Source organism: Panthera onca, chromosome D4 (assembly GCF_046562875.1).
Source record: "Panthera onca isolate mPanOnc1 chromosome D4, mPanOnc1 haplotype 2, whole genome shotgun sequence".
NCBI lineage: Eukaryota > Metazoa > Chordata > Mammalia > Carnivora > Felidae > Panthera > Panthera onca.
In genome coordinates, this window is record NC_138351.1 from 39,049,908 (window position 1) to 39,059,905 (window position 9,998).

The window sequence follows — 9,998 nt, forward strand, 5'->3', positions numbered from 1 at the left end:
AAAATCTGCTCAATGTTTATTACATTGCTAGACTTAATGACAATATTAAATGGATAAAAAGCATATTCACTTTTCCACTTAAGGATGGTTAAAGTGAGGGGCTCCTTGGTGGCTCAGATGATTAAGCATCTGACTTCGGCTCAGGTCATGATCTCACCATTTCCGAGTTTAAGCCCTGCATTGGGCTCTGTGCTGACAGCCTGTTTCAGATTCTGTGTCTCTCTCTCTGCCCCTCCCATGCTCAAACTTTGTTTCTCTCAAAAATAATAAAATAAACATTAAACATTTTTAAAAAATGGTTAAAGTTAGGGGCGCCTGGGTGGTTCAATCAGTTAAGCGTCCAAGTCTTGATTTTGGCTCACATCAGGATCTCACAGTCATGGGATTGAGCCCCATGTCAGGCTCTGCATCGAGCATGGAGTCTGTTTGACATTATCACTTTCTCCTTCTGCCTCTCCCCCACTTGTGTGTGCACACATGCATGCTCTCTCAAAAAAAAAAAAAAGTTCAAGTTAGGGTGATGAGTGAGTTTCTTAGTTCTAAATATCCATGTACCAGTTTCATTCTTCCTTTAAAGGTTCTAAATACACAAAAATACTAAACAGTATTGCACCTTATACCATTTGCTGAACCTTAACTTAATGAGGAATCTCCATTGCTAGATGGTACTTCTGAACACCAAGATGGGTAATAGCCTCGGTCTGATACCTAATAAATGCAATCGAGGCAATGAATGGGCACACAAAATTCACAGCTAATAACTGCCCAGGCACTTCAATTAATGCGATGTTTCTGCATACGTAAGTAAAAACAAAAGAGAGGGTTTGGGGCAGATGCGACAGCAGTGATATAGTTTGTTCTTTCTTTCTTTAGTTTTCTGACGTAAAAGCAGAGTGCATAGGATAGAAAAAAATTCCATGGTCAACTTCTTCAACAAACCTACAATGGCAAGGAATGACCACAGATTGCAAAACACGAATAGAAGGGAAGCACCAGCAATGGATATAAGATAGAGTATCAGTGACAGCAAAAAGTAGCAAAGGGGAGGCTAGGAACCTCAGCAGGCCTGAGAGTCAGAGGACTGGCAAAATGCCTTCAGACTCTGCTGGGATCTCACTGGCCATTCTGAGAAAAGCTGCAGTACCTGGGAGAGGATACTGGGGCTCCAGATTGCCAAGGGGCTCGGGGAAATTCAGATGGGCAGTCTGAGTCTGGAGCTGAAAACTTCCTAAAACTAACAAGCCAACATACCAGGCCAGGATCACGTCCTTTACGCTGAAAAATGGCTAGGAACGAAAGTCAAACAAAATGCTTACCAGGCTGATAATGGCAAAAAGGGAGAATGAAATCCAAATACATGGGGCAAGATACTAAAAAACATGAAGGTTTCAGAAACTACAGGGCCATATATTTTATTACTTTGTGGTTAGAAACTCTAGAGCTGCTCTGGTGATTATGTAATTTGACATTTGGCTAGCCCAAATTGAAAAGTGCTGTATCTATAAACTAAAAACTTGTTTTGAAGACTCAGTCTGAGAAAAATATATATAAAACATTTGTGTAATAATTTCACATCGATTTACATCAAATAATTGTTATATTTTTCTTTTTTATTGTTTATTTATTTTGAGAGAGAGAGTGGGGGGGAGCGGCAGATAGAGAGGGGAATTAACAGGACTCAAACTCACGAACCGCAACATCATGACCCGAGCCAAAATCAAAAGTTGGATGCTTAACCAACTGAGCCAGACAGGCCCCCTAAATAATTGTTAAATATATTAACCAGTTTTATATTGATGGCATATGGATTTTGATCATTTGTTATTTTATATTACATAATCGATCCTCCCAATATTTAATTAATAATTTTACATGGTGTTTAGATGACAATATTGTGGCTGTTTGGAAGTAAATAAAATATATTATTAAAATTATTTTTTACCAATTTCTTTTTATTGTTTAATGTGGCTACTCGAAAGGTTGAAACTATGTATGGACTTCATTGTAATAGATTATAAGTGACAGGAAACAAAGAAACAAATAAGACATATGGGCTGAGAATCTCACGTAATTCAAGCAAATCGGTGACATCAATCAATCACATTACCATGTTTGGGTCATATATATTTCTAATTATCATTAGAAAGTAATGTAGGGGTGCCTAGTTGGCTCAGGTAGTTAGCATCTGACTCTTGATTTCAGCTCAGGTCATGATCTCACAGTCCTTGAGATGGAGCCCTAAGTTGTGCTTCGTGCTGACAGCATGCACTCTTCTTGGGATTCCTTCTCGCTCTCTCTCTACTGCCCCCATGCTCATGCTCTCTCTCTCTCTCTCTCAAAAATAAACTTTAAAAAAAAAGACTCTATTCAAAAAAGACTTTGTAGGGGCACCTGGGTGGCTCAGTCAGTTAAGCATCCGACTTCGGCTCAGGTCATGATCTCACAGTTCGTGGGTTCAAGCCCCACATCGGGCTCTGTGCTGACAGCTCAGAGCCTGAAGCCTGCTTCAGATTCTCTCTCTGCTCCTCCCCAACTCTGTCTGTCTCTCAAAAATAAACACTAAAAAAATTTTTAAAAAAGGAAGAAAGCAATGTGGAAATGTAAACGCTGAATGAAGATTTGACTTTAATGGGGGCTAGTTACTACTGTGGTATCGATTAGGACAGAATGCTTGTCTTTTAGAGGTATGTAATGAAATATTTATAGATGAAATGACAGACTATCCAGAGAGGTTGAGAAAAGTAGGTAGGAGTCCAGAAGAAACCAGACTGGCCATGAGCTCATCATTCTCAAGTGAGTGGCGGGTACACAGAGATTTGCTATACTCTTCTAAATTGAAAGTTTAACATTTCCAAAATAACAAAGTAAAGCACAAAGAAAAAGAAACAACTCTACTGTGGATTGAAAAACACTACAGGGAAATAAAGATGGCCCTAGAAGGTGTAAAACAAAGAAAAAATGTCAAAAGGAAGGCTTCTTTTCTGTAAAATTAGATGAGGATTGCAGGAGGCTTCTCTATAGCTGGTCAGTTTTTCCATTTATGGAATGTTCCAAATCTTTATAAACCATCTGGAGAGCAAGGAGTTGGCTAGATTTCCATCCCACTGTAATAATGAGACATTTATTGAGAAAGAATGTCAAAAAGAACAGCTTTTAAAGTGGCTGTATGCATACACCAGAAACTGAACCACTAAAGCAATCTTTATCCCAGTTTAAAAAAAAAAATGAAAAACAACAAAAAAAAAAAACCACAGAAACAAAAACCAAATACATAAAAATAATGCCAACATAAATGTCCAATTATTCTAGTCATATATTACCGTGTAAAACCAAAACTATCTTTCTGGGAGCATCTTGGGTATGGTATTGCTAACTATTTACTTTTTAGTAATCAGGTAACCTAAGAAGGAATATTAGTAATGCTGATTCATTTTTAATACTCATCAATATAAGAGGAAACAGAAATAAGACAATTTGAAAACAGTATTTTGAAAATGGGGGCATTTCATGAAAGACTGTAATAAACAGAGTAGACTTCAAAGTTTTAACTTTTCTATTTTGCTCTGAATTTTCTTTTAAATCCATGTAATTTCTAATATAGATGCTCGTGGCACTGTGAATTAGGGTCAGATACCAACTTTGCTCCAGCCTCCCTTTTTCTTCCACTCCACCTCCATTTTAAAAACAGACAATGGCTACCAAAGAATCAGAAAAGGTATATTAAGAATGGAAGAGGATATATAAAAATGATATTTAGTGCCCATATGGTCAGACAATATGTCATGCTCCTCATGTATGCTATATATATATAAGTCTCATCCTAACAAACAGACAAGTTACATAAGTATTTATATTTTATCGGACAGGAAATTATAGAATAATGTTCTCTTGGGACTTTAATTACCTTAACAAATCTTTATCAAGTACTTACTATTTGGGGGCACTGCCGATGGTGCTGAAGATTCAAAGAACATGACATCGTACCTGCCTTGAATTCGCTCACAGTTTACTAGGGGAGGCAAGTCAAAAGAAGAATTTGTTGGAGAATATAGTATGGTACGTCTTGGGGAAGCACAGATGATGCTTCCTAGTCCTTTCATGGACCAGGAAGACTTCTGAGGTAAGGTATCCAGCTAGGCTATAGAGAGTGGGCAAGGAGTTTCATGGTAGAGAAGAGAAAATGACTAGGTCTAAGCCTAAAGAACAGTGTGTCTTTTTTACTAAAGAAAAAATTGGAGGTGCCCTTCCATTGAGGCTGACTTGAGCATCTAACTCTTAATGTTGGCTCAGGTCATGGTCTCATGGTCATGAGATTGAGCCGTGCACCAGGCTCTGTGCCGAGCATCGGGCTTGCTTGGGATTCTCTCCCTCCCTCTCTCTCTGCCCCTCCCCTGTTTGCATTCTCCTCTCTCTCTCTCAAAATAAATAAATAGACATTAAAAAAAAAGAAAAAATAGATTAAAATAAACTACAACAGTCAGAGCAAGAACCCAAGGAAAAAAGTGGAAAAGAAAAAGGGATAAAGAAACACAAAAATATGGATGTGGAAATAAAGATCAAGAAAGCTCAGAAAAGGAATCCCTTATGCTCATCTCATGAGCATTTGGCATGCCCTGATTTTTAATCAAAGGGGAAAGAAAAAAAAAGAAAGAAAGAAGAAAGAAAGAAAGAAAGAAAGAAAGAAAGAAAGAAACTCATTTACACCAATCTTGGCTTCCTTAAGTGTGCTTGATCACTAACTACTAAGCCATTTTCATAATAAGCTATATCTCTCCATCCTTCCAAACATTACAGGCATAGCTAGGGTGTTACGGAAGGAAATGAGATAGCTACTTCCTTGGTGTAATTCCCTGCCGGCGAACAATGTTCTTTTGTGGGCAGCTACGTGCATGGAAGCCAGACACCTTCCCTGTTCTCACCGCAAATGTTTCACGGCATCTATGTGCATTCCCACATGATAGGTTCCACATAAAGCAAATGAAACAGACCATGCCTCCTATCAGCTGACAGTTGTTTTTAACCAATGTATCAGACTTACGTGCACTCAAATACTATAGGAATGATGCAGTAGTGGAAAGAATGATTTTAGCATTAGAGCAAGTAGTCACTGCCAACTTGACTCCCTTAATAATAATGGAAAGAAAAGCAGTTGGCTGAGAGGCCAGGTGAGAACACTTTAGGGACGTCTGAGCCCCCTTGGAGCCTCCTTGTGATTCCAGGACAGAGAAGAGTTCTGCCAGGACCCACATGTGCTGCTCTGGCTCTCAGAAAGCCACACATGCTCTCAGTAAGAGCCAACGGAAAAAGAGCAAAGCCAGTCTGACAGCATGTGCATTCCGATTCTTCCTTAAAAACACACTGGGTTTCACAGGCTTGAGTCCATCATTTGGAGTTAGAGCCTGGGTTCTTATTTTTAAGCAAAGTCAGTGAGGCATCACTGAGTGAAATGAGCCTCTGCATAATGAGATATTAATGAAGGAGATTCAGCATGTTTAATATCGCCAAGTTCTAAGGTATAATGTGGTTCCGTCAGTTTCTCTCAGTTTGGCGATTAAGTGTTTATCAACAACACTTCGGCATTATGTGAGAAGCAGTGATTCAGGGAAAATGACACCAAAGATGATCTCCCTCCTCTTCCTCTTCCACCTTCTTAGAAAAGGCAGTGGACTGACTGAAGCCCCGGGCCAGCACAGCGTCCCTGAGATCTGGTCCAGGCAACGGGGGTGGGGCTGCTGCCTGCAAGTGTCAAGGTCGTGCCAAAATGTGAGTTCCCAGACTTGCCATTCTCTCAAGGGTGTGCCGATCAGAGTCAGAAAACGGTCTGCATTCCACTTAAGGGCGGGTGGTGGTAGCGGTTGGGGGCCATGGGGCTAACCAGCCAAACAAAACAGAAAACCAGAACAGCTAACAGAGATGAAGCTTTAAAGCGGACAGCAGTGAACAGAATCCGGAGACGGTTCTGAGATGCGAAACAAATAGCCGATTGTATGCGGTTTTGACAGTTATGACCCTGGATGCACTGAGAGCTGATGCCTACAAATAGCACAGAAAGAAAAAAAAAATCAGCCAACCATGATTTAAACTTTAAACCAACATTCTCGCCTGACAAAAGTTCTGGAAATAGGCAGAATTCTGGCTTTGGTGGCTTCTCAGCCATGGCATAGCTCTGGGTCCATGCCTCTTATGATCCTCTGGGCATTCTTCTCATGGATGCAGATTACTGCAGCAGGGACAGCCCCATCATCGCATGGCCATGCTTAAAGCCGGACAACGAGATGAAGGGTCCATGACAGAGTGTTTGCCCTCAAAACAGGTGCTCAAAAGCTGGGAAGGAATAAAACCTCTCTCAGAAATATATAACTCGCCTATCAGATCACGGTCCGGAGTAAACCAACTAGATCTTGTTTGCCTAGGACTTTTCTCATTCTTAGTATTGAAAGTCCTGTGTGTAAGGAGCCCTCTCAGTCCTGGGCAACCGCGGATGGTCGGTCACTGTGTTAGCGTCACGTGGCCATCTTTGGTCAATTCTCCTGAGAAGAAAGGCTCTTCACCTACTGCTTGAATTGGAGTCTCTTAGCCACAAAGAGGAGGGGATGGTTTTCTGTTATGACAGGTTCCCTCAACCTTGGCTGCACTTTAGAATAATCAGGAACTTTTGTAAAAGTGCCAAAGCTTGGGCCCTACTCATCGTAATTCTAAATAAATCTGGGCTATTTCTTGAGCATTAATACCTTTAAAAACCTATCCGGGTGGTTCTAAAGTGTAGCCATAGTTGAGAAGTAAACTACTGCCTATATCAATACTGAACCCTTAGTAAGCCTTGCGACAAAGAATATAATTTAACATCACTGGCAATATAATACACTTTTTAATTTTTTTTTTTTTTTGAGAGAGAGACAGAGAGACAGAGGGCGAGTGGGGGAGGGGCAGAGAGAGAGGGAGACACAGAATCCGAAGCAGGTTCCAGACTCTGAGCTGTCAGCACAGAGCCTGATGTGGGGCTCGCACTCAAGAACTGTGAGATCATGACCCGAGCCGAAGTTGAATGCCCAACCGACTGAGCCACCCCACAATATAATAAATTTTTAAATCAATGTATCAAGGTTTCTAAAAATTTATATATACATATATATGTGTGTATATATATATATATACACACACACATATATATATATATATACATATATATATATATATATATATATATATATTTTTTTTTTTTTTTTTACTGGCACTGAAAGGTAAGCAAGATAGATGTTATTTCCATTTACAGATTAGAAAGTTAAAACTCAAAAATGTTGTTACTCACCCTCAGGGTGCCTAGGTGGCTCAGTCAGTTGAGTGTCTAACTTCAGCTGAGGTCATGATCTTGCAGTTAGTGGGTTCGAGCCCTGAGCCGGGCTCTGTGCTGACAGTTCAAAGCCTGGAGCCTGTTTCAGATTCTGTCTCCTTCTCTCTCTGCCCCTCCCCCACTCACACACTGTGTCACTCTCTTTCCCCCTCTCTCAAATATGAATAAACAAATGTTTTTGTTCACCCTTGAGAGATCCTTCCCAATATATTATACAGTATATTTAATGTATCCTGTATTGTCAAATTTCCATGTCTCAGGGCAAAATACCAAGGTGGTACATGATTGAAAACACTCTAATGTACACAGTAGTCATTTGTAACCTGTTACTTAACTATAGTGCCCATAGCAATGGTAGGATGGATTTAACTCAGTGTGTCCTAACCAAAATTATTCTTGGCACGAGCAAATTGTAAAAATCATGTACCAAGATTTCTAGCAATGAGATAAAAGTAAGGATAGAAAAATATAAGTGTCACACTAAAATGATATTGTTCTATGTAAGTGAGGGGGAGATGACTAGAGAGGCCATTGTTATGTGCATTGCAAGTTTGCTACTTTAATCTCCCAGATGTCAGTAACTGATAGATCAGCTGCAGTGTCCTTTTCATTTATAACAATTAGGTAACAACTAAGTAATGTATTTGCTTACTTTGTTTTTTTTTTTTTATTCCTTACCTACCCCTCTCCCCACTTGCTCCCTGCATTCCTCTGTTAGCATTAATACTACTCTTGAATGGTACTGAGTGAAAGTTGCCCCTGCCCATGAGAGTAGGCGGTGTTGGAACTGATGTACTACAATTCACGATGCTAAGAATGAACTTATATATTCTGTAGTAGGCTCACGGTCTCCAAGCTCTCTAATCTCTGAGCAGGAGGAATATGTTAATCCTTGTAGATTGAGTCAAAAGGAATTATATGAGTTTGGGTTGCACACGGAGAGTTGGGCTACATGTGATAAAAGTGGGTTTGCTACAGTCTTTGAAGTATGAATGAACGCTATAGATTTATCCAGAAGTCTAGGAAGGCAACATAGCCGAAGACAGAATCCATACAGTGGTTTGGCAAAAGGCTACGGCCAGAAAAGTGTTCCAAGCATCAGATATGGGAAGTGAGACTAGACCACAAATGGAAATATAAGCTACAATTTGGGATATAAAATGTGTGATGGGTCAAAGCAAGTGGTTAATGGTAATGATACAATGAACTTTTGTCAATGACTATGATACCAGGCACTATGCTAAACCTATTAAATTACATTACTTCACTGAATTCTCCCAGTAGCCTCATGAAATTGATAGCATTAATGTCCCATACAACAGAAAAACTGAGACGCTGAGAAATAGGGCGACTTGCCCACAATCTCATGATTGATAAATGGTAGAGCTAGGATACACACCTAGGCGGTTGATTCCATAACATTACAGAGGCCCAGGGGCATTGCAGGACCTTGTCGAAGTTTCCCCATCACCACACCCTCTCCCAAAACTCAGGTCTGTTCCCTCATTGTATTGGGTGCTCAGGAAGTAATCAAGCATGGTGGTTGGCCATGCATCAGTGTGCCTGTTTGTAGTGACAAGACAGGAGAGGTAATTTCTGAAGATATTCTGCTCTACCGGATGAAAAGTAAGTTTGCCCTCCACCTTCCCCAGAGATTCTGAGTTTGTGATTTCTCTCAAGGGTTGATAACAGCTTTTATGCTGCCAGGTCACATTGTCCAATTTTATCAAGGCTTGCTTATGGGAGAGAAATTTAACTATGTTCCTCAGAGGAAAGAGAACGGGACTGGGATGAAAGAGAGGTGTTGTCCAACTATGGCAGTGGCTCCTGGGTCTGGAGGAAAGGGCTGGGTTCTATGTGGAACTTTACAAGGAGGCCATAGAACTTCTGATGTGTTTTCAGAGGGGGGGTGCGTGGCTGCTAAACATCCAGTACCATCGTCTTGGAAATTGCAGCAAAAGTTGTGGCCACACTGTTAGAGTGGCTGTGCCTTTCAATGGATCATATTGTCTTACACAGTGAGCATCTTGATGGCCACCCTGAAGGACAAAAGACCAGACGCTATTTTCTAATAATTTTTTTCCTCTGAGAGTGTATATCATATGAAAAAAGAAAAGAGTCTCCGGCAATAAATTGTATTAAACATCTTCCCATCCTTGAAATGGGGGCTTAGAGCCAGATATAATTTCATTTGTAAAAATTAAACATCATCTTACTCGCACTTACATTTGTAGGACAAATTTATGCATTTACATTAATTATCTTATTTAATATTCATAAACATTTTAAGCATGAATGTAGTTAAGTAGTTATCCCCTTATAGAGAAAAGGAAATCAGACAGGGTGAAGTTTATATATATATATATATATATATATATATATATATATATATATATATTTGGAGGCCTGGCATAGAGGAAAGACCCACAAACAGAGGACCCACACTTGGTAAGAAATAACAGCAACGACAACAACAACAACAAAACAATTCAACTGGCTTGAGGATGCACAATGAAACGGGGTGATCGTTTTGCTGTGGACTTGGACCTTGCCACACATGGCATGGGACCCCAGGGTCTCTTGCTAGATGTCTGAGACACTGCCCAGGGCTTTGGACTCCTGGAAGGCTCTAGATTTCCCACAGCTC

The 9,998-nt window shown here is 40.1% G+C and overlaps 1 long non-coding RNA gene across 1 annotated transcript; it reads right to left on the reverse strand.

The window, feature by feature from the left end:
• Nucleotides 1–2,641: 2,641 nt before the first annotated feature.
• On the reverse strand, nt 2,642–6,027 carry LOC132663877 (uncharacterized). The gene is made up of 3 exons (XR_009603306.3): nt 5,039–6,027; nt 3,932–4,009; nt 2,642–3,104 (listed from the first exon to the last, which is right to left on the reverse strand). It is a non-coding gene; the product is annotated as an uncharacterized LOC132663877 (long non-coding RNA).
• Nucleotides 6,028–9,998: the final 3,971 nt, after the last annotated feature.